The sequence below is a fragment of the Oncorhynchus masou genome, chromosome 5 (genome assembly GCF_036934945.1).
Source record: "Oncorhynchus masou masou isolate Uvic2021 chromosome 5, UVic_Omas_1.1, whole genome shotgun sequence".
Lineage (NCBI taxonomy): Eukaryota > Metazoa > Chordata > Actinopteri > Salmoniformes > Salmonidae > Oncorhynchus > Oncorhynchus masou.
The window spans coordinates 12,224,102-12,247,775 of NC_088216.1; the positions used below are offsets into that span (position 1 = coordinate 12,224,102).

The 23,674-nt window shown below is 41.4% G+C and overlaps 1 pseudogene; it reads left to right on the forward strand.

Moving 5' to 3' along the window:
- Positions 1–951: 951 nt before the first annotated feature.
- LOC135533091 (myosin heavy chain, fast skeletal muscle-like) lies at positions 952–21,948 on the forward strand (annotated as a pseudogene).
- The last annotated feature ends 1,726 nt before the right edge of the window (positions 21,949–23,674 follow it).

Below are 23,674 nucleotides of genomic sequence, written 5' to 3' on the forward strand. Positions count from 1 at the left end.
TTATCACAGTCTCCTCTGAACAGTTGATGTTGAGATGTGTCTGTTACTTGAACTCTGTGAAGCATTTATTTGGGCTGCAATCTGAGGCTGGAAACTCGAATGACTAACTTATTCTCTGAAGCAGAGGTAACTCTGGATCTTCCTTTCCTGTGGCGGTCCTCATGAGAGCTAGTTTCATCACAGCTCTTGATGGTTTTTGTGAATGCACTTGAAGAAAAATGTCTGTATTGACTGACCTTCATGTCTTAAAGTATTGATGGGCTGTCATTTCTCTTTGCTTATTTGAGATGTTCTTGCCGTAATATGGACTTGGTCTTTTACCAAATAGGGCTCTCTTCTGTATACCACCCCTACCTTGTCACAAGACAACTCATTGGCTCAAACACATTAATAAGGAAATAAATTCCACACTTGTTAATTGAAATGCATTCCAGGTGACTACCCCATGAAGCTGGTTGAGAGAATGCCAAGAGTATGCAAAGCTGTCATCAAGGCAAAGGGTGGCTACTTTGAAGAATCTCAAATCTCAAATATATTTTGATTTGTTTAAGACTTTTTTGGTTACTAGATCATTCCATGTGTTATTTCATAGTTTTGATGTCTTCACTATTATTCTACAATGTAGACAATAGTAAAAATAAAGAAAAACCCTGTAATGAGTAGGTGTGTCCAAACTTTTGACTGGTACTGTATGTACTGTATATGTAAAGTGGTTGATAAGGATTAATGCCACTAAAGTTTAAATAAATAAGGCTTAGATTTTCAAGAAAACTGTATTAGTTGTAGTGGGGCAACATGGACTCAGTGGGAGGTGCTAGTGAGACACAGACACACAGAGGTCTCTCAGTCAATACATGTCCTTTCCCAGAGTGGTCCATAATTAACTTTTGCTTGGTTGGCACTTCCAACCAGATATAAGGAGGCTGAGGCCCCAGCATCCATAAGTCAGAAACCTTCTTCCTCTGTGGTAAGACCTCTCCACCTCCTTAGATGTTTACATTTATCCCATCTTTGTACTCAGCATCTGAGGCAGTAGCTAACTGCACTGTTTGAATTGACTTCTGCATGTCTCTTGTAAGATTTGACAATATGATATCAAGTGGCATTTCTAAAAAAATATGTCAAAAATATATATATATATTTGTATTATGTGTTTTACTTTAAATTGGTAACTTTCATTTACAGTCAAAGGTGGTGCTCCTGCACTTGAAAGGGTGTTCTAGAATGTAACTGGGTTTTATAGGAATTTATTTGAATTCCTGACAGAATGTGTAGTATAGTGAGTTGGTGTTCTAGAATGTATTGAGTTTCAGGGGAATTTATTTGAATTCCTGACAGAATGTGTAGTAAAGTGAGTTGGTGTTCTAGAATGTATCTGAGTTTCAGGGGAATTTGTTTGAATTCCTGACAGAATGTGTAGTAAAGTGAGTTGGTGTTCTAGAATGTATCTGAGTTTCAGGGGAATTTATTTGAATTCCTGAAAGAATGCTTAGTAAAGTGAGTTGCCAATAGAACAATAAAAGATATCAGTTGCACCTGTAGTTGAATTTGACATGGCTGTAATGATTGAGTTACATGTTTTCTAGCCATTCGGGGCTAATTGATAAGGCTTTGGTTATGTGTGTTTTCACAACACTCTAATGTGTCACAGGGTCCTTCAAGAAGTACACATTCATCTTTAGGAGGGGAAAAAGAAGGTGAGACATGGTTTGAGTCTTCACATAATAAGTGATGAGAATATTCTGAGAGATACCGCTCACCTAATCGTGTTGACTGGGGAGGAAGCACCACAGAGTCAATCATGTTTCTTGTTTCATCTCTTTCCTAGTTATCCGTCACCATGAGTACGGACGCGGAGATGCAAATCTACGGCAAGGCTGCCATATACCTTCGTAAGTCTGAGAAGGAGAGGATGGAGGCACAAGCCACGCCCTTTGATTCAAAGAACGCCTGCTATGTGGCAGACAAGGTGGAGCTGTACCTTAAGGGTCTGGTCACTGCCAGGGCCGACGGGAAGTGTACTGTAACAGTCACGAAACCTGACGGCACTAAGGAGGTAAGCCTGATCTGAAAAGTATTCAAATTCAAGTATGTGTACTCTAATTCTTGTAAAATCTACTAAATGCAACAGCAAAGAAATACTCATGTTTTTTGTAAGCAGAATATAACCTTCAAGTACATCATTTTCATCGCTGCTATTTAAAAATGGCATGGATTGTTTGTTATTGACTAGTAAAAAAACAGTCATGTGTCAGTGGGTGGTAAAAAGAAGTAGTTGGATTAATGTGGGCATTTTGTTACTGATTATACTTGTATTTAATGAGCAAAAAGCATTCAGTCATGTCCACTTTGATCTGTGTTGTAATCTAGATTTCTGAATGTTTCAGGAAGGAAAAGTGTTCAAAGATGCAGACATCTATGAGATGAACCCCCCTAAGTACGACAAGATTGAGGACATGGCCATGATGACCTACCTGAATGAAGCCTCTGTGTTGTATAACCTCAAAGAGCGTTATGCAGCATGGATGATCTATGTAAGAAACCTGCACATACAAAAGACACACATACATGAACATAATAAATATACACATACAGTACTACACATAAATTAATGGTAGAAAACATATCAATAGTTAGACCCACATCAGTTTACCAAAGTACACCCACATTCTCACATAAATCCAGGTAAATGTCAATCTGACTTTGTTAATCTCCTAAATTAATTATGCTTTCATCCAGACCTACTCTGGGCTCTTCTGTGCCACGGTGAACCCCTACAAGTGGCTCCCAGTGTACGACGAAGAGGTTGTCAACGCCTACAGAGGGAAGAAGAGGATGGAGGCTCCACCCCATATCTTCTCCGTCTCTGACAACGCCTTTCAGTTCATGATGATTGGTACGATATCTCATGGATGGATGGTTGGATGGATGGATCAATCAATCACATTTATTTATAAAGCGATTTTTACATAAGCAGATGTCAGAAAGTGCTTTTACAAAAACCCAGCCTAAAACCCCAAACAGCAAGCAAAGCAAATGTAGAAGCACTGTTGCTAGAAAAACTCTATAGAAAGGCAGGACCTAGAGAGGAACATGTCTCTGTGGGGTGGCCAGTCCTCTTCTGGCTGTGCCGGTTAGAGATTATAAGAGTATATGGCCATTAAGGCCAGATTGTTCTTCAAGAGGTTCAAACGTTTATAGATGACCAGCAGGGTCAAATAATAATCACAGTGGTTGTAGAGGGTGCAACAGGTCAGTACCTCAGGAGTAAATGTCAGTTGGATTTTCATAGCTGAGCATTCAGAGGTCGAGATAGCAGGTGGGGTATAGAGAGAGGGCGTGAGAGAGAGAGAGAGAGAGAGTGGGAAAGAGAGAGAGTCAAAAACAGCAGGTCAAGGACAAAGTAGCACATCCAGTGAACGGGTTAGGGTTCCATAGCCAGAGGCAGAACCGTTGAAACTGTCGCAGCAGCACATCTAGGTGGACGAGGGAGTCATCAGGCCAGATAGTCCCGAGGCATGGTCCTAGGGCTCAGGGCTTTAGAGATAGAGAGAATACTTAAGTTCACACAGGATACCAGATAAGACAGACATACCCAAGCTCTATTCTTCAGTAAAGACTGAAAGGTTGAGACAGAGTCTGCGTCTCTTACATGGATAGACAGACCAATCCATAAACATGTCCACAAGTGCCGATGGATGGATGGATGGGTGGATTAAAATATGCTTCAGAGAGGTAGGTATCTACTGTTTTCTAGTCTAGCTAACAACAGTTTGCTGGGAAAATCTGATTTCACTACCCTTGAATGGAAAATGTTCCAAATTGAAATTTGTGATGATGCTATGAATTAAATAATGTCCCCTGAATGTTGCTTGAGTATGATAAGCAATGTGTTTTTTTGGTTCCAGATAAGGAGAACCAGTCCGTCCTGATTACGTAAGTTGTTTACTAAAATGTCACTTGAGAAAGTGTTTCTATTGTAATAAGTTGGGTCACTTGGTGTGTTGAAATACATGACAATATGAATGGATTAGAGCATCAGGTTATGTGTAATAGAGAGTCGATGAAAGGGAATATTTGTTAATGATTTACTTATGTTAGAAAACAGGTATTTTTCTATGCTATTTCTAGTGAAAGCCAATCTGACACTCAAACATGTAACTAAAACCCCTCTTTCTCTGTCATATAAACCAGCGGAGAATCCGGTGCAGGAAAGACTGTCAACACCAAGCGTGTCATCCAGTACTTTGCCACCATTGCAGTGTCTGGTGGCAAGAAGGAAGCAGACCCCAACAAAATGCAGGTAAGTTGTGCTTATGTTTGATTTTTAATCACATTTCAGTTTGGTTTTCTGAGCAAACTTTTTTTCCAGCTGTGAATCATGTTTCAAGAAATTTGTTCAAGCAATCGAGCGAAAACAAACTTTAACACTTTTCCAGTTTCTGAGCAACTTGTGTTTGTCTCAATCAGGGGTCTCTTGAGGATCAGATCATTGCAGCTAACCCTCTGCTGGAGTCTTACGGTAATGCCAAGACAGTGAGGAACGACAACTCGTCTCGCTTTGTAAGTATGAAGGGCGACTGTGGAAGTTACCTTATATTGGAAACATTTATTTCAGTAGTTCACTATTGTTATATCAATAGATGTCCAACAAACTGTATAATTTAAAAGGGTCTTCAAAGTAAAATGTTGATTAATTTGTTGACCTATTTCTGACCCCCATGCTCTACTACAGGGTAAATTCATCAGGATTCACTTCCAAGCTGGTAAACTGGCTAAAGCTGACATTGAGACCTGTGAGTTGGTTTTGATTGTTTCTCAATTCTTTCCTAAATTCAAATACTTTTGGGGGGAGATTATATCATTAAATGTTATCTCATGTTCTCTCTCTCTTTCTCACTCTCCTTGTGTCACTAAAACTTTCTCTCCCAGATCTGCTGGAGAAGTCCAGAGTGTCCTTCCAGCTGCCCGATGAGAGAGGCTACCACATCTTCTTCCAGATGATGACAGGCCACAAACCTGAGATAGTTGGTACGACAAAGTAGAGGTTCATGGGAAATTATTCCCACCCCCATCTGTGGAACTTGCTAAAAATATTCATAGTCCACACTAATAATACTATTACAATGATTACATCCAAGGTAACAAGGCATCTAGACATGGGTCAGGTCTTTGGGAAATATCTATCAAGTAATGCACTGTGATGCACTAGTCCACAAGTCTCAGTCTCCTCTTTTGATCCTATTCAATATATACTACATGTATTATTGAGTCCATCTATTGAGTAAAGGAGGGAAAGATACTGCAAAGTTAGAACAGCAGAATTCTAACATATTTAACTGACAAGCTGTTCTCTGTTGTCCACAGAAATGGCGCTCATCACCACTAACCCCTACGACTTCCCCATGTGCAGCCAGGGACAGATCACTGTGGCCAGCATTAATGACAATGAAGAGTTGGATGCCACAGATGTGAGTCAAACAAAGGGTTAACCAAACTCTAGATATAGAATGGGTTGGATCACCATACACACTGAATGCTATGTGCAATTAAAAGTTGGTAGCAGCTGAGAATGTATGATTTTTTATTTAGTCATTTAGGAGACTCCATTATCCAGAGAGACTTACTGTAAGTGAGTGCATACATTTTCATACTGGTCCCCCGTGGGATTTGAACCCACAACTCTGGCGTAGCAAGTGTCCTGCTCTACCAACTGAGCTACATGGGACAAATTACTTACTGTATTTATACACATACAGCATATGAGTCCATTCCATATGTTAATGAATTTACTTCCCTCAGGTCATCTGCCACCATTATCTTTCAGTCCAGACTTTCTGCTTGTTCATGCCCAATAACGCCTGTATCCGCTCTTGATTAGATTACAATGGTGGCAGGACCCTCTCGTGTCCTAAAATTAATATATGTCTATCTTACCCTAAGCACTTATGGCCTTTAACCTAAGCACTTATGTCCTTTACCCTAAGCACTTATGGCCTTTACCCTAAGCACTTATGGCCTTTACCCTAAGCACTTATGGCCTTTACCCTAAGCACTTATGTCCTTTACCATAAGTGTAACTGTGAGCAGCTTACGGCCTTTTAAAAAGAATAGAAAACAAAGTATAACTGGCACTGTACGTGCATTATTTGGTCAGTCCAGAAAGTTTACTCATTAAAAAGTATTAGTAAATTCATAGTATGTGAGAATCTTAAAACATCTAAGGTAAAAAGATGCACTTTGTTGATAGAGATCGATAACATTCATATAATTGTGTTAAAGTTCAAATCTGTCAAAGTTTACCCTAACTTTATTTTGTTTAAAAGTGTTAATCTAAGCACTTACGGCCTTTAATGTATAACAGGCTATGAACACTTTAACCTACGGTCCTTTACCCTAAGCACTTATGTCGGCCTTTACCCTAAGCACTTATGGCCTTTACCCTAAGCACTTATGTCCTTTACCCTAAGCACTTATGTCCTTTACCCTAAGCACTTATGGCCTTTACCCTAAGCACTTACGGCCTTTACCCTAAGCACTTAAGGCCTTTACCCTAAGCACTTACGGCCTTTACCCTAAGCACTTACGGCCTTTACCCTAAGCACTTATGGCCTTTACCCTAAGCACTTATGTTTGTTCCTCTCTATCTAATCTTTATAATGGTGCCCTGCTCTTTCCATAATAGATCATGTATTTAAGTGTCACCACCTCCTCTTTGCCCTAAGCCCTTATGCACTTTAAAGCACGTATGGCTTCGGCCATTACACTTATGTCTGTTTCATCTTTGGTTTCCTGTCCTCTTTCTGTTTGTGGTCTAATGTACACCTGTCCTACCTCTAATTTGTCATATCTGTCTCTATGTCTAAGCGCTTACTCCTACAGAGTGAGCCCAGAACTGTAGTGTAACTGAGAAAACTACTGTTCAGTTCATCTCTGTTGTACTTCCTCTTTAATGCCAGGATGCCATTACCATCCTGGGCTTCACTAATGAAGAGAAGATTGGCATCTACAAGCTGACAGGAGCTGTAGTGCACCATGGAAACTTGAAATTCAAGCAGAAGCAGCGTGAGGAGCAGGCCGAGCCAGACGGCACAGAGGGTGAGTCCCACTCATAGATATACAATATGTAGAGCATTCGTCCCATTCCCCAACATAGAAATAGAACACCTAAGACAGACAGTGCCACATGAAAGTCAGGCAGGAGATTTTTGGAGACCAAAATACTACATTCAGATATGATTTGGCCAAACTATTTTGTCAGTGTGACATCATAAACAATTGATCTTGTGTCCCTGAGTCTGTTGTTGTTGGTTCTCTCTCCAGTGGCTGATAAAATTGCCTACCTGTTGGGCCTGAACTCAGCTGAGATGTTGAAGGCTCTGTGCTACCCCAGAGTGAAGGTCGGCAACGAGTATGTGACCAAGGGACAGACTGTGGCTCAGGTAAGGCGGCCAAACACAGCATCTAACATTTTCTGAGCACAGGAATCTTTGTGGAGATGAGTGCTATGCTTTTTTGAATAGTGATGTTGTTTTTTTCCAAGCTTGTATCACCTTATCACTGGACATGGTCAATATTATGTATTAATTTGAGGGATTATCATTGCAGGTTAATAACTCAGTCAGTGCTCTGGCCAAGTCCATCTATGAGAGGATGTTCTTGTGGATGGTCATCCGTATCAATGAGATGTTGGACACCAAGAATCCAAGACAGTTCTATATCGGTGTGCTTGACATTGCCGGGTTTGAGATCTTTGATGTGAGTATGAGACCAAAACAAGACAATTAGTTGTGATTCAGATGGATTACAGCCTTGTATGATGAAATTATCCCTTTTAAAATTCCATCAACAGTACAACAGCATGGAGCAGCTGTGCATCAACTTCACCAATGAGAAACTGCAACAGTTTTTCAACCACACCATGTTCGTCCTGGAGCAAGAGGAGTACAAGAAGGAGGGAATCGTCTGGGCCTTCATTGACTTCGGCATGGACTTGGCTGCCTGCATTGAGCTTATTGAGAAGGTAAGATGTCTGTGAGGATTATAATGGACCTCAACAGCAAAACTCAAATGGAGCGCTGTGTGATATATTATCAGTATCTGAGATCTCAATATGTTTCCTATTATGTGCCTCTAAATGAATATAATCATATAATAGCATGATTACTAAAGGAATAAATATGATCCTAAATGTAAATATCACTAATTTGATCTACATCTCTTTTCGTAAAGCCATTGGGCATCTTCTCCATCCTTGAAGAGGAGTGCATGTTCCCCAAGTCTTCAGACACTACCTTCAAGGACAAGCTGTACGCCCAGCATCTTGGCAAAACACAGGCGTTTGAGAAGCCCAAGCCTGCCAAAGGCAAGGCAGAGGCCCACTTCTCCCTGGTGCACTACGCCGGAACTGTGGACTACAACATCACTGGGTGGCTGGAGAAGAACAAGGACCCACTGAACGACTCAGTTTGTCAACTGTACGGGAAGTCCGCAGTCAAAATTCTGGCTGCCCTGTATCCTGCTGCCCCACCTGAGGGTAAGACTAGCCTCATGTCAAAATAATTAATGAAGCACTAGTTACAACTTCGAAGTAAATGTTCTTTAAAGTCTTTGAATGTATCACAATTTCTCAGGGTTAAGCACTGTGTTCATTTACTCATACACTCGGTTAATTTAATCATACAATTAGTCTTATTTTACAGTCTCATTGGCAGCATTTGCCTCTAGATACCTGTGAAGTTAACCAGAGATTCTCTGGTTTATAATTAGTGTGCTTGCTGAAGACAAGACCACTCTAGACTTCTTACATACTCTTATTATTATTCTATTTATTCCACCCGCTCTAGGAAATGTACTTTTCTAGTCATCTTTAACTTTACCCCATTTTAACAGATAAAGCCAAGAAAGGAGGCAAGAAGAAGGGTGGTTCCATGCAGACTGTGTCCTCCCAGTTCAGGGTGAGCTTTTGAAATGTGTAGATTCAGTCCTTCAAAAGGTGCATTGATTATCATAAATGATGTCTGAGAAAATGGTTTGTAACCCTCTTACAGGAGAACTTACATAAGCTGATGACCAACTTGAGGAGCACTCATCCTCACTTTGTGCGCTGCCTGATCCCGAACGAGTCAAAGACTCCAGGTACAGGAAATATTGAGTTAAATATGTCATCTTATCACTACAGTATCAGTAACTTTAACAATCCCAATATTTAACCTGTTTATGAGTATTAAAAGAGACTTGTTTTGGTTTACCAGGTCTGATGGAGAACTTCCTGGTTATCCACCAGCTCAGGTGTAATGGTGTACTGGAGGGTATCAGGATCTGCAGAAAGGGATTCCCCAGCAGAATCATCTATGCTGACTTCAAACAGAGGTACACGTACACACACACACACACACACACACACACACACACACACACACACACACACACACACACACACACACACACACACACACACACACACACACACACACACACACACACACACACACACACACACACACACACACACACCACATAAAATATCTGCTCCAAGGGTTTTCCCAGCATCAGAACAGGCTTACCTTTTATGAAATATAACCAACCTATTACAACTTGACATACTTTAAAACTGTCCTCTCATTCAGGTACAAAGTACTGAATGCCAGCGTCATCCCTGAGGGCCAGTTCATGGACAACAAGAAGGCTTCTGAGAAGCTGCTTGGGTCCATTGATGTGAATCACGAGGATTACAAGTTTGGACACACCAAGGTCAGTCAAAACCCCCAGTAAAAGCTGACAACAAAACACAACTTTAATGATAATTTAAACCCGTACCGTATAGAATCTCTCCAGGTGATCTATCCATCCTTTTGTTCTTTCTTCTTCATTTAACTAATGGAAAAGGTGGCAAAACATTGTACTGTTTTTTTCTTCATACATGACAAGTATAGAAGAGAAACTAAACTCATTATCATTTGCATTTTGTTAGTCGTATGGCTGCAGTTATCTGTATCAGTGCACATTATTTATCTACAGTGCCTTCAGAAAGTATTCACACCCCTTGACTTTTTCCACATTTTGTTGTGTGAAAAGTTGGGATTTAATTGTGATTTGTTTTCAATGAGCGACACAAAATATTCTAATGTCAAAGTGGAAGACAAATTCAAACATTTGTAAATAACAATTATGAAAAATAAAACATGATTACATAAGTATTCAACCCTCTGAGCCAACACATTTTAGACTTACTTTTGGAAGCGATTACAGCTGTGAGCCTTTCTGGGTAAGTCTTTAAGAGCTTTCCACACCTGGATTGTACAATATTTGAACATTACTCTTTAAACAATTCTTCAAGCTCTGTCAAGATGGTTGTTGATCATTGCTAGACAGCCATTTTCAAGTCTTGCCATAGATTTGCATGCCGATTTAAGTCAAAACTGAAGCTTGGCCACTCAGGAACATTCAATATCATTTTGGTTACAACTCCAGTGTAGATTTGGCCTTCTGCTTTGGGTTATTGTCCTGCTGAAAGGTGAATTTGTCTCCCAGTGCCTTTTAGCAAGCAGACTAAACCAGTTTCTTTTTATCGTAAAAAAAACTCAAAAGTTTTTGTCAACAACAAGCATACCCACAACATGATGCAGCCACCACCATGCTTGAAAACATGTGGAGTGGTACTCAGTGTTGTGTTGGATTTGCCCCAAACATAATGCTTTGTATTCAGCACTTAAAGTACATTTCTTTTCCACATTCTTTTGCAGTTTTACTTTAGTGCCTTATTGCAAACAGGATGCAAGTTTTGGAATATTATTAATCTGTACAGGCTTTCTTCTTTTCACTCTGTCATTTATGTTAGTGTTGTGAGGTAACTACAATTTTGTTGATCCATCCTCAGTTTTCTCCTATCACAGCCATTAAACTCTGTTTTAAAGTCACTATTCGCCTCATGATGAAATCCCTAAGCGGTTTCCTTTCTCTCTGGCAACTGAGTTAGGAAGGATGCCTATATATTTGTAGTTACTGGGTGTATTGATACACCATCCCAAGTGTAATCGATAACTTTACCCATCTACCAATAGGTGCCTTTCTCTGTGAGGCATTGGAAAAATATCCCTGGTCTTTGTGGTTAAATCTGTGTTTGAAATGCACTGCTCGACTGAGGGACCTTACAGATAATTGTATGTGTGGGGTAGAGATGAGAAAGTCATTAAAAAATCATGTTAAACACTATTATTGCACACGGAGTGAGTCCATGCAACTTATTATGTGACTTGTTAAGCACATTTTTACTCCTGAACTTATTTAGGCTTGCCATAACAAAGGGGTTGGATACTTATTGACCAAAGACATTTCAGCTTTTCATTTCAAATTAATTAATTTGTAAAAATGTGTCTAAAAACATATTTCCACTTTGACATTATGGGCTATTTGTGTGAAGGCCAGTAACACAACATCTCAATGTAATTCATTTTACATTCATGCTGGGAAAAGTTGAGGGCTGTGAATACTTTCTGAAGGCTCTGTACAACAGTACAATAACTAACCACTTAGAAACAACCTGTCACATGGTTTGTTTGTGACCATTGCAGAGTTAATGTTGTTTAAATCAATCTAGTGGTGTTGTTCCCCTCTTTTGATTCAACCCTTTCTGTCACATCTGTGGTTCCATTGACCATGTTAACCTGTGTCTCAGGTGTTCTTCAAAGCCGGTCTGCTGGGTGTCCTGGAGGAGATGAGAGATGAGAAGCTGGCCACTCTGGTCGGCATGGTCCAGGCTCTCAGCCGTGGGTTCCTCATGAGGAGAGAGTTTAGCAAGATGATGGAGAGGAGGTGAGGAATAGTAGACATCTTGGCAAAGCTTTCTGTCAACCACCTGTATCTAATGCATTTAATTACATACTGTATATGCTGTGAGTTCTTCAGAATGAGAAGGTACATCTTATAATTCTCTACTAAAGCTTTTGGGTGATTCAGTTAGTCCAGAAATGGATATAGCAACTAACGATTCTAGCTTTATAGCTGCAGTTTGGGATTTGGATGTTCAATTGTCATTTAAATGTGTGGCATTTAAATATTCATTCTTGAAGAATATAAAATGCCTCATTCAGCTTAAAATGCATGACCCGTCAGGCCTTGCATCTAGAGCACTGTCTATGAATTTAGGAGGGGTTACATTTCCCTAGCCCCATTCAGCTGTAAACAAACAGTGGCAGGTGGTTCTGTTTTGTTGTTCATCTAATCCCAGAATGTAGCTTTAAGCATGTCACTCACCATGCTACTGTATCCTTTCTGTCGACCAGAGAATCAGTTTACGCCATCCAGTACAACATCCGCTCATTCATGAATGTCAAAACCTGGCCATGGATGAAGTTGTACTTCAAGATCAAGCCCCTGCTGCAGAGCGCTGAGACTGAGAAGGAGCTGGCCAACATGAAGGAGAACTATGAGAAGATGACAACAGACCTGGCCAAGGCTCTGGCTACAAAGAAGCAAATGGAGGAGAAGTTGGTGGCCCTGACACAGGAGAAGAACGACCTGGCGCTCCAAATAGCATCTGTGAGTGAAAAACTACCCTCAAATGGGCACATTTACACACACATGAATAGAAACACATAAACACTCTCTGATGTATGTGGCTAACTCACATTCTATTGCCCATGTTATATGCTGTATATGTTTCATGAATGTCTATTGATTTGCTCTGACATCTTTCACTAAAGTGAGGCCTCTGATTTTTTCCCTCCCTGTTCTGAAACCAGGAAGGAGAAAGTCTGAACGATGCTGAGGAAAGGTGCGAGGGGCTCATCAAGAGCAAGATCCAGCTGGAGGCCAAACTCAAAGAGACGACCGAGAGGCTGGAGGATGAGGAGGAGATCAATGCTGAGTTGACTGCCAAGAAGAGGAAGCTGGAGGATGAGTGCTCTGAGCTGAAGAAGGACATTGATGACCTGGAGCTCACCCTGGCCAAAGTGGAGAAGGAGAAGCACGCCACTGAAAACAAGGTATTGTGTTTTACCATAGACAGTCTAACCAAACAATAAACAACTCAAAACATAGCATAACAGAAATGGAATTCAAGTTGTATTGTGGGTGCAGGAAAAATGAAGACACAATAGTAGAATTTCAGTTGTGGGTTACTTTCCATCTAGTGTTGAATCTACAGTGCAGTAATTGTTGACACATTTCTAATCTAAATTAAATGAATGTAATATATAACAAACTAAATCTCCCCTTTATGGTGAAGTATAATTATGTTGTGGCCATTTTCAGGTTAAAAACCTGACAGAGGAGATGGCGTCTATGGATGAGAGTGTTGCCAAGCTGACCAAGGAGAAGAAAGCCCTCCAAGAGGCCCACCAGCAGACACTGGATGACCTGCAGGCAGAGGAGGACAAAGTCAACACTCTGACCAAGGCCAAGACCAAGCTGGAACAGCAAGTGGACGACGTGAGTGGAGTTTGACATTTTGGCCATGATAGTATGTAAGATGATATTATCTTCAGTTGTTTAGATTTTAACAATACATGTGTTTTTATCTTCTAGCTTGAGGGTTCTCTGGAGCAAGAGAAGAAGCTCCGTATGGACCTTGAGAGATCCAAGAGAAAGCTGGAGGGAGATCTGAAACTGGCCCAGGAGTCCATAATGGACCTGGAGAATGACAAGCAGCAAGCTGATGAGAAAATCAAGAAGTAAACACAAACACATAAGAACAGTATTACCTGCTATAATGGTTGTTCTTGACTAATTATTGTAATTATGAATTAGCATTTGATTCAGTAAAAAGTGAATGGTATAATACTCTCCCTTTACACTATCAAAGCAAAAACAACTCTGCAATCAACGTGTTTGTGTTTCTTAGGAAGGAGTTTGAGACCACCCAGCTCCTCAGCAAGGTTGAGGATGAGCAGTCTCTGGGAGCTCAGCTGCAGAAGAAGATCAAGGAACTCCAGGTACAGTACAGGATATAAGCTCCAGTACAGAAAAGCAAACACCTGACTCATTTCATGTGAAACATTATTCTGGTAGCAAACATTTTTCCCGGTGGCTTCTGATGGCTGAGTAGGTTGGAAGGTGATGCTGTTTTCTGGTGCTTCCAAACGTTGTAAAGATGGTGCTTATTAACCTTGTGGTTTTTGTTCCTGCATGGAACGCTGTCTGCTGAATAAATTAGTGTAACTGTCCTTGTCGTAACACATTTATGAAAAATATACATACTATTATTATTTTGTTGAGTTTCAATTGTTTCAACTGTATTGTAGTGTTCATCCCCCTGCTCCTACCCCTGTTCTAGGCCCGTATTGAGGAGCTGGAGGAGGAAATTGAGGCTGAGCGTGCTGCCAGGGCTAAGGTTGAGAAGCAGAGGGCCGATCTCTCCAGGGAACTTGAGGAGATCAGCGAGAGGCTGGAGGAGGCCGGAGGCGCCACTGCTGCTCAGATTGAGATGAACAAGAAGCGTGAGGCTGAGTTCCAGAAGCTGCGTCGTGATCTTGAAGAGTCCACCCTGCAGCATGAGGCCACAGCCGCCGCTCTGCGCAAGAAGCAGGCCGACAGTGTGGCTGAGCTCGGGGAGCAGATCGACAACCTGCAGCGCGTCAAGCAGAAGCTGGAGAAGGAGAAGAGCGAGTACAAGATGGAGATTGATGACCTCTCCAGCAACATGGAGGCCGTCGCCAAGGCTAAGGTGAGTAGTGATGTTTTGATCAAGCAGTGTTGAGGAGGGTCAACTACATTACCATTCAAGTGACATGAAGTTGACAGGAGTCACATATATAAAGTAATGATGGAACATGTTTCACTAACAGGGCAATCTGGAGAAGATGTGCCGTACTCTTGAGGACCAGCTGAGTGAGCTCAAGACTAAGAATGATGAGAATGTTCGCCAGGTCAACGACATCAGCGGACAGAGGGCCAGACTCCTGACAGAAAATGGTACCATCAACAATGAACAACAAGCCAATGCTTTCCTTCAGTAGAACACAACATGTATTAGGGGCTATATCCACAGAGTTTCTACTGTACTATTCCCCACCTAACATTGCCCTATGATACCTCAGAATCCATATTCAATCTTAGAGAACAAAGACCCTATTAACAAGATGTCCCTCTGTCCCTGCAGGTGAGTTTGGCCGACAGCTGGAGGAGAAGGAAGCCTTGGTGTCTCAGCTGACCAGAGGAAAACAGGCCTTCACCCAGCAGGTGGAGGAGCTGAAGAGGGCGATTGAGGAGGAGGTCAAGGTAAGGGACCCAAAATGGAAAGTTTAGAGCCATATATTTACATAGACGGTGACAACGCCACCCTCAGAGACTCCTACTGTCTCTCCATCCTGAGAGACCCCTACTGTCATTTGTTTGGCTTTCTCTCTCATCTCTCTTTGCATTTTGTCTTTCTTTCTCACAGGCTAAAAATGCACTGGCCCACGGTGTTCAGTCTGCCCGCCATGACTGTGACCTCCTGAGGGAGCAGTTTGAGGAGGAGCAGGAGGCCAAGGCAGAGCTGCAACGCGGCATGTCCAAGGCCAACAGTGAGGTGGCTCAGTGGAGGACTAAGTATGAAACTGATGCCATCCAGCGCACAGAGGAGCTGGAGGAGGCCAAGTGAGTCGCACGCAACAGAAAAAACTCAAATATAGGGTGTGGATGATGAGGGGGGTATATGATTTAACATTTCTTTCAAACTGTAAAACCGACCTCTATTGTCTAACAGGAAGAAGCTGGCCCAGCGTCTGCAGGATGCTGAGGAGACCATTGAGGCGACCAACTCCAAGTGCGCCTCCCTGGAGAAGACCAAGCAGAGGCTGCAGGGAGAGGTGGAGGACCTCATGATTGATGTTGAGAGAGCCAACGCATTGGCCGCCAACCTCGACAAGAAGCAGAGGAACTTTGACAAGGTGAAAATGAATAAACCTCACCATAGGCTGATATTTACTGACTGCTATATGATCAATTGTAGTAAAATTGTAGAATATTTCTGATTCAAAACTCATCACTTGACTTCTGATGAAAATCCCATGTATTTTGCTAGGTTCTGGCAGACTGGAAGCAGAAGTATGAGGAGGGCCAGGCTGAGCTGGAAGGAGCTCAGAAGGAGGCTCGCTCTATGAGCACTGAACTCTTCAAGATGAAGAACTCCTACGAGGAGGCTCTGGATCATCTGGAGACTCTGAAGAGAGAGAACAAGAACCTGCAACGTGAGCATTTGACAGCAGTTCTATTTGGCTCATGTTTAATCCGCAAGATGATTTGCTGTTAATAAACTTGTTCATGATTCAATGTCAACATTGGCGATATCCACTTAAAATCTCCCAAGTCTAAACTTCTCGTGTAAACTGCTTCTGTGTGTGTGTGTGTGTGTGTTTGTGCAGAGGAGATCTCTGACCTGACTGAGCAGATCGGAGAGACTGGCAAGAGCATCCATGAGCTGGAGAAGGCCAAGAAGACCGTGGAGACAGAGAAGTCTGAGATCCAGACCGCTCTGGAGGAGGCTGAGGTACAAACTACAGCTGTTTGATGGGAAAGCAGTGTTAACTAACCAATGCCAGCTAGAGTGAAATGCCCTCTGTATTGGTGTTATTGTAGTAATATATATTTAATTCCTACATCCAAATGTATTGAACACAATTGGCCTGACTGCCTCTGTTTGTCCAGGGAACACTGGAGCACGAGGAATCCAAGATTCTGCGTGTGCAGCTGGAGCTGAACCAGATCAAGGGTGAGGTGGACAGGAAGATCGCTGAGAAGGACGAGGAGATGGAGCAGATCAAGAGGAACAGCCAGAGGGTGGTTGACTCCATGCAGAGCACCCTGGACTCTGAGGTCAGGAGCAGGAATGATGCCCTGAGGGTGAAGAAGAAGATGGAGGGAGACCTGAACGAGATGGAGATCCAGCTGAGCCACTCCAACAGGATGGGCCTCTGAGGCCCAGAAACAGCTGAGGAACGTCCAGGGACAGCTCAAGGTAAAGGGACTGGGACATCAGGTTCAAACACCTGAACATGGAGAGGGATTTGTTTGTGAATCTGTAGAAAATAACAGAACAGAGGAATTAAATAGACTGAACTATATACTGTAGAAAGGTAGGGATATTGAGTAAATTCTTCACAATGAACATTTTTATCACCCATCTATCACCCCTACACAAGTCCTAATGAACGTATGTCATTGTGAACCCCAGGATGCCCAATTGCACCTTGACGATGCCGTCCGCGTCGCAGAGGACATGAAGGAGCAGGCAGCCATGGTGGAGCGCAGAAACGGTCTGATGGTGGCTGAAATCGAGGAGCTGAGAGTTGCTCTGGAGCAGACAGAGAGAGGCCGCAAAGTGGCTGAGACTGAGCTGGTTGACGCCAGCGAGCGTGTTGGACTGCTGCACTCCCAGGTATCTGTCTAAAGCCATTTCTAATGAAACTCAACCAAGCATACTATTTAAACACACCTTGAATTCAACAGTTCTTGCTCTTAGACTTTCATAATTTCAGGCTTGTGCTTGTAGGTTATCTTGAGAGTCAAACAAATTGTCTTGTTTCCTCCTTCAGAACACCAGCCTTCTGAACACCAAGAAGAAGCTGGAGACTGACCTGGTGCAGGTGCAGGGAGAGGTGGACGATATCGTCCAGGAGGCCAGGAATGCAGAGGAGAAGGCCAAAAAGGCAATCACTGATGTGAGTCTTTGAATTACATCAACTTGACTTGTCCCTAAGGCCAATGGTAGCTGTGCTGGTTAACCACAATAAAGATCTCAGAGACGTTATGATTGGTGCCAATTGGTGCATGAATTAAACAAACTACTTTTCCAGGCGGCCATGATGGCTGAGGAGCTGAAGAAGGAGCAGGACACCAGTTCTCACCTGGAGAGGATGAAGAAGAACCTGGAGGTCACAGTCAAGGACCTGCAGCACCGCCTGGATGAGGCTGAGAATCTGGCCATGAAGGGAGGCAAGAAGCAGCTCCAGAAACTGGAGTCCAGGGTGAGTTACCAGCAGGGTGGATTAGGGTGGATTGAAAGACTGATTGCTGGAAAAGTATTTGATCATGTTAAATACAAAGGAGCATTGTGTCATGACTTTTCTCGATCAGGGGTTCCCAAATTTCTTTGCATTGGGGACCCATTTTGTGATCAGGGACGCCTTCATAATATCGGAACACAATTCCTACATGAGAGTGGGATAAAACATAGTTTCCAAGCAGTTTTACTATTACTTCTGCAGTGCATGGTTGGACTAATCAAGTCTCGGACCCTAATAAATAACATTATAGAGCTTAAATTGGTCTCTCTTTATGTAGCGTTGTGTTGTCTCAGTTATCGTTGATGTGTGTTTTGTCCTATATTTATATGTTATTTATTATGACATTTTTAATCCCAGCGCCTGTCCCCGCAGAGGTCTTTTGCCTTTTTGTAGGCCGTCATTGTAAATAAGTATGTGTTCTTATTAACTGACTTTCCTAGTTAAATAAAGGTTAAATAAATACAAATAATTACAGTGCAATTATGTCCAAATAAAAAACGTTGGGAATGTGTTACACTTATGCAGTGGAGTTGAGAAGAATTGGAACCAAGAACTTCAAATAAATTGAAGACATAAAAAAAATGTATTTATCTGGTTGTTTCATTTAGGCTTCTTCTAAACTGCTATTCAATTAATAGAATCAATAATAATTATAATAATAATACAATTTCTGATACATTAACACACATTCATCCAATTCATCTCACAGTGATATTTGATATACATCTAGTGTGTTTCATTTATCTCTCTATATATATCGCTATCAGCTTCATGTCTCATTCATTCTGCTGCAAAAGGGCTGTTACTAGGGAAGCTAGCGTTGCTATGCGGGGCTACCAGCTAGCACTCTAACGGCTAAATTAGCTTGTGAGCTAGAGGACTTTCATAAGTTCATAAAAACATAAAATCTCAACAAACATATGTACATACCCCGGAAACATTACACTGAAATATGGTGCTTCTCAATTTGCTTACCTTACAAATAAATACATCAAAAATGTATTATTTTAGCTGCTTTTGTCTTGCTGTTGACTCACTTGACAAATTTATGTCAACAGCGCGAGCCCATAATTGAAGTCACGTCACAACCAGAGTTGTCAGGCTCAGCCAAAATTTCTAGACCAATGACGACCCAAAACCTGCCCACAAGGCCTGAAAACAAGCCAAAAATAATAATTCAAAAGCAAGAGAAAAGCAAAAGCACATTTAAATAATCATTATTGTGAGCTAATGTGACTGATAAAGGAAATATGTTACAAGAGAAAATATAATTAAACTCGCCAGGCAATTTTCAATCAATGGATGTTAACTTGTTTGACTGCAATGATTGTCAATAAATCCCTTGTGCGTATGTGCATAACTATAGATCATTCCAACAGTAGAGTTTGAGGGATGAAAATTGAGAGAACTTTTTTTAACCTGTAGCCTAATCTGACTGACTGTTACCTTCAGTCTAATGCATTCTCTCAACAGCTAATTACTAAAGAACTGTGACCCGAATCACAATTTTCAACATCAAATTTCAGTAACTAAACATGGTCATTAATCATTGAATAGGAACACAGCGCTATTTATTCAGTACTTTTGCCAGCACCATGTAGGCTACACAAATGGCAAAAATTTATTTGCAATTATTCCAGTGATGTCGTCATTTCAACATATTTATTGTATCAAATGGTAGGCTATAGTACCCTACATAGGCATTGAAATTAATCGGCTAATTAATGGCCACATTTAATGTTAGTTTCATTGTGGACTTTTCCCCTTTACAGAGGCGCATACTGTATTTCCATAACTTCAGTCTAAAATGTCCACTCGCGCAGCACTCCAGACCCAAGAACTGTACATGCGTAAAATCGTTTGCTTGTTATAAACAACGTCGACATTAGAATGCTGTTTAAACCACCTCCGACCAAATGTATCTAATGCGCTCTAGAGCGCCTTAAGTCGTTATCCTGTGCTTTGTCGCCTTATTTCTTGATGCACATCAGTTCTAGCGCGTTAGTATGTTTTATGGAAATCTAAATTGCCTACCTACAACTGGTAAGAAGTTGTAATGAGGTGCAGGCACATCCATCTGGCCCTCCACCTCCACCTCCCCACCACTCAATTCAATTCAAAGGGCTTTATTGATATGGGAAACATGTTCAGTTAAAAATATATATGTAACCTTTATTTAACTAGGCAAGTCAGTAAAGAACATATTCATATTTACAATGACAGCCGACACCGGCCAAACCCGGACGACGCTGGGCCAATTGTAGTGACGCCTCAACCACTGAGATGCAGTGCCTTAGACCGCTGCGCCAATCGGGAGCTCCTGGTTTACATCTATATAGTTTAAAGAAAAATGCTATGGCCGCCGCAATGTAATTTAGAAGTAACCTAAAAACCCGAAACATCGTTTTCAAAGTCGACCAATTTTGTTGGAAAACCGCAACATGGCAAACCCTGCTCACAACATTTAAACAGTGGCCTCTAGTGGTCATACTGGTACTGCATCATACACCGCTAAATGCATGACAAAATAGGAACAGACAATTGTGCCTCCTTGACTGGGTAGAAGACTCTACCTGTTTTACAAGATTTGTTACATCTGATTTCACCACTTCAAACAAATGCCTAAATGTATTTGTTCCACAAAGGTGCGTGAGCTCGAGACTGAGGTGGAGGCTGAGCAGAGAAGAGGTGCAGACGCAGTCAAGGGAGTCCGGAAGTATGAGCGCAGAGTCAAGGAGCTCACTTACCAGGTAAGAGAAAGTGCATTCTTCACATAGACAGGTTTGTGTATATAACTATGGGACATTGATTCTTTGCTCTTCTCCCACAGACTGAGGAGGATAAGAAGAACGTTAGCAGACTTCAGGACCTGGTAGATAAGCTGCAGATGAAAGTGAAGGCCTACAAGAGGCATTCTGAGGAAGCGGTGAGTCACAGACTGAGTCAAATACTCTGAAAAAAACATTCAAGAAAAAAAATCCCTAGTAAACATTACAAAACTTAATGTCCATAAAATGTAGTTTGAAGAAAGTGTTGCTACAGCACATCAGTCAACAATGACAATTGATAGTGCAAGTAATTGCTGATGAAATTGTACACATTCGTGACTGCCTCCTATTCGTTACCAACATAAAGGAGAGGGGGTTGAATATGAATTTGCTGCAGTGATCGTGCTGGATCTTCTAGCTCCCTGTATACATTGTTATCCTAAAAACAGAATATTAATTTGCTACCTGAAGCTTCAAACTTTAAATGCTGATGTTCTGCTCTCCCTCTCCTTTCCTCACCCAGGAGGAAGCGGCAAACCAGCACATGTCTAAGTTCAGGAAGGTTCAGCATGAGCTGGAGGAGGCTGAGGAGCGTGCTGACATCGCTGAGACTCAGGTCAACAAGCTAAGAGCCAAGACCCGTGACTCTGGAAAGGTACAGAACTGCTTCTAAACCTGTACCTGACTCATGTTCAGATATGACCACATCAACACCACCTATGATTCAGTCTCCTCAGAGGTCAATACGGACCTTTTACACTCAACTGTATTGAAGATCTCCAAGAAGAACATTTCAGGAAGGACTAAACAATAAAGATGAATTCAGTTGGAAATTCAAAATTGAAAATCCAAGCTGAGCACTGAGCATTAAATGCTTGATATATTATATTCTATCCAAGTCTATCCATATATTTATCATGTTCATTATTATTACTGATCCATTATATTCTATCCATATATTTATCATGTTCATTATTATTACTGATCCATTATATTCTATCCATATATTTATAATGTTCATTATTATTACTGATCCATTATATTATTTCTTTTCTTACAGGGAAAAGATGTTGCTGAATAAACAAGACCAAAGAATTGAAGATCACCGTCTTACCATTTTCCTGTGTTTCATAAAATATGATTTTCATGGTGAAATGTTGAGCATTGATTAAAAACATGTGGATCTACATACACTTCCTTTGTGACTGTGGACTTATTACTCAGCAAACAGCTTTTTAATACCATAAAATATTGCACTTTAATTAAAGGAGCTATCTGGGATTCCAACAACAACAAAGTGGTACCCCATCAAAGCGTTCACATCAGCTGAGGGATTAGGCTGGAGAAATGTAACCCCTCAAATTAATAGACTGAGCTATGGATGTAAGGTCTGACCAGCTAAACATCTAATTATAGTTTTAACCCTTTACAGTCAGGGGAATTGGCCTACATTGACAGGCCCAAATTGAAATGTTTAGAGAGTGTAATACAATACAAAATTATGAATCCACTATGTTAGTTCTTAACACTTAGAGGCACAACGTCCCTGGGAGGCTTACAGTGATATTTTAGTCACTCTCTCCAATTTGTTCCACTTGATTTTATTTCGAGTAAAATAGCAGCCTACATGTTGCCTAGCTTCCCAGACTCCATGCTCCGGCCAAACACTACGCCACGTCCGAGGACACTAGTTTTCTCTCCGCAATGAAGTGTGTAGCAAACGACAGATCAGCGGAAGGATTTGGTGTGAGTCGTCAGGCTCGCTTACACAAGAAAATACTTGTAATATTGGTAGTCACCGTTTGGATGCCACGATGATACAGACTACACTGCTCAATGGGGAGAGTTTGCACCGGCAACACAATGACATGAGGCAGGCACAGTGTTCTAGCTCCTGCTTTCCTCAGTAAGAAATGGGAAGTAGTTAGACAGTGTAGTTAGACAGTGTAGCCAATATCAGGCCAGGGGAATGGCTAAAGCACATTTATCAGTGATGTAAAGTACTTAAGTAAAACTACTTTAAGTTTAAGTATATTTTTGACCATTTTTATTCCACTATATTTCTAAAGAAAATAGTGTACTTTTTACTCCATATATTTTCCCTGACACCCAAAAGTACTCGTTTCATTTTGAATGCTTAGCAGGACACGAAAATGGTCCCATTCACGTACTTATCAAGAGAACATCCCTGCTCCTCCCTACTTCCTCTGATCTGGCAGACTCACTAACACGAACGCTTTGTTTGTAAATCATGTCTGAGTGTTGGAGTGTGCCTCTGGCTATCCGTAAATTCAAGACACAAGAAAATATTTCCATCAGCTTTGCTTGCATCCACTTATATCAGTGCATTCGCTACAAACTTAGCATTATGAAATTTCTATTCGATCAAATAAGCCTCACGTTGTCACATGGAATGACGCTGGAGAGACGAAGCAGGTACGGGGAGTAAAACATTTAATAGAGAACGGACATGGAACGAACATGGAATACATTTCGAAATCTATATTATTCAATTATTGCACCCACACTGCTCGCGCGCGCCACCGTGCGTCTGTGTTGCCAAGGGCTAAAATAGAAGTCAGTTCTAATCCGGATGCAGATTGTGCTGCAAGTCCTGCCTCTCCCATCTCCTCATTGGTTTATAGAAGTAGGTACCCACGTGCCATCTCCTCATTGGTTTATAGAAGTAGGTACCCATGTGCCATCTCCTCATTGGTTACATCCAAGTGGGTGACTGAAAGAGGAACGAGATCGGTGGTAGTAATGCACCTAATTTTTGAAAGTTGCCAATCGCAATATAAAGTCAAGAGAAGAAAAAGCCTAGAAGGAGGAGAGATGAATAGAAACGATTTAGTTGACCGTTTTATGTGTGGATTAATTGTGGACCTTGTGCATTTCAGGTAAAATAACAACTTAATA